Here is a 2,411-nt window from a genome sequence, read left to right as displayed (position 1 = left end):
TAGGAGAAAATTTTCCTAAAGAGTTTCATAAGGGAAAGAATTTTGCTTTTTTTTTTTTTTTTTGAGAGATTTTCACTGTAGGGCGCGTGCGCTCACCAGACAGACAGAGAGAGACATAGAGACAGAAAGCGAGAATTCACCCCTCCGGGGGGATGGTCACGCCGCAATCCTTTCTCCTCCATTCTCCTCTCGGGATCTTGGGCACGCACGCACACGCGCCCGGCGTGAGTTTTAAGCCACCGGGTCCGGGACACGAACCGCGGTCGACTACGTGGGAGTCCAGCAACATAGCCATTACGCTAACTGCTGGTTCTCAGAATTTTGCTTATTTTCATAGCATTGCTTCACAAAATATATTCACCAATTAAAATTTACTTTTAAGCCAAAGGCCACTCTACCTCCTTCGTCACAGCACCACTGGGCTGTGGATTTATACACCTGAGCTATACCAACCTGCCCACTCTACTGGAAGGTGTGCCAGTCAAGGTTCTGGCAGGAGACAGGTGATCCACTCAAACAAAGGAGTTAAAATATTAGAGGAGACTGTTAGCATGGACTGAGGCAAGAGTGGCTGAGGCAAGAGTGGCTGAGACAGCCGGCTCCCTGGGTTGACAAGAGCAAGGAGGCCATGCCCTTACAGCAGGACAGCGGGCGGCTCCGTGCTGAGACCTGGTGCTGCTCAAGGGCAGCTGGACCACAGTGCCACAGTTCAAATCTCTGACCTGATCTGCCTGGAAAACACTGCAGCACAGAGTGTCCAAGAGCTGATGGCTGGAGCCTGGAGAAGGTCGACCCCCATGTGAGCAGTCCCTGGGAGGGTGCTCATCTCTGTCTCCCTCTCACTCTCACGAATGTGTGCAACCCTTAATCATGAATAAAGAAAAAAAAGTTTTAAAAACGCAGGGAGGAAGCAGTTACTATAATCCTGTTGGAAATGGGCCAGTTACCCCTTTTGCAGCCCCTGGAGGGCTCCGCGGGTAAATTGCACAAGATCACTGCCCTGCTCTGCCCCTCTTCTCCTCTGCCCCTGGCGAGGCTTCTGTGAGCCCCGCCCAACCGGCACCAGAGGGCAAGGAAGTCCACAGGGAAGGCCTCCCAGGTGGGGCACGATGCTGGGAGGGGCAGAAAGCTGATCTGGAAAGACAGAAGCACCCCGCATCTTCTCGGCACCGGCAGTGTTTAATGCTCAGCAGGCTTAGTCAGCCTGATGGCAGACTGTGGTGGCTTTCCTTGGCTCTAAAACACTCTCCAGATCCGGGCACACCCTGGACTGCAGACTTCTCTGCAAGGCTTTAAAAGCCCAGTTTGAAAGCAGAGAAATGAATGTGTGTGAAATAACACCCAAACTCTGTCCTTCGTAGCTTGCCATTTTCCCTAAGGTCTTCCACCCCAGCTGGCTGTCTCGAGATCCCAGGCCCAGGCTTCCTAAAGCCCACTCTCTGTCTTGGGGGCTATGTGCTGCTCTCTGGTTCCCAAAACACCTCCTCCACACTCTGCAAAATCCTTCCCGAATTTCTCTGGTCATTGAGCATTTCAACAAAATCCTGTCTTCCTACCTTCTTGCAAAAATGTGCTATTTAGGGACCAGCAGTTAGTGTAATGGCTATGTGGCTGGACTGCCACGTAGTCAACCGCAGTTCAAGTCCCGGACCTGGTGGCTTAAATCTCATGCCGGGCACGTGTGTGTGTGTGCCCAAGATCCTGAGAGGAGAATGGAGGAGAAGGGATTGCAGTGTGGCCATCCCCCCTGGGGGGTGATTTCCTGCTTTCTCTCTCTCTCCCTCTCTCTCTCTCTGTCTGGCGAGCGCACATGCTCTATAGCAAAAACCTCTCAAAAAAAATGCTATTTAAAATTAGCCCCTGAAAAAATGGCATGTAATTTCTGTAGACAGAACCAAGCTTTAACATCACAGGCCATCGCATGTCTGAAATGAAGTCTCCCAGGGCCTGCAGGAGGAGGGCAGCACAGCAAAAAGCAGCCACGTGGGAGTTGGCATCTTCTGCTCACAGCTTTACCGCTGAGGTGCCAGGGTCCTGGGGGTGTGCAGAGGCTGTGCCTTCTTGGAAACAGAGGCACCACGCCAAATGGGCCTCCAGAACCACTACACGTGCTAGAGTTTGAGAGTCTTCCTAAATCCAACAGCCTTAAAATGAGGAGGCGATCCTGTTTGAGAGTTTGTGTTTGCCCATCTGGGAGGTAAAACACTCCCTCCCTAAGTGGTGTCTCTTCCTCGGGAGAGTGAATTTTTGATCAAGATCTTTTTCAGAGCAGCTTTGACGTCCCTGTTCCTCAGGCTGTAGATGACTGGGTTGAGCATGGGCACCACGATGGTGTAGAACAGGGAGGACACCGTCCCCTGGTCCATCGGTAACAGAGAAGAGGGTCTGAGATACACAAACGCCCCCGACCC

This window comes from Tupaia chinensis, unplaced genomic scaffold (assembly GCF_000334495.1).
Source record: "Tupaia chinensis unplaced genomic scaffold, TupChi_1.0 Scaffold000110_1, whole genome shotgun sequence".
NCBI lineage: Eukaryota > Metazoa > Chordata > Mammalia > Scandentia > Tupaiidae > Tupaia > Tupaia belangeri.
This window is presented reverse-complemented; position numbering follows the sequence as displayed.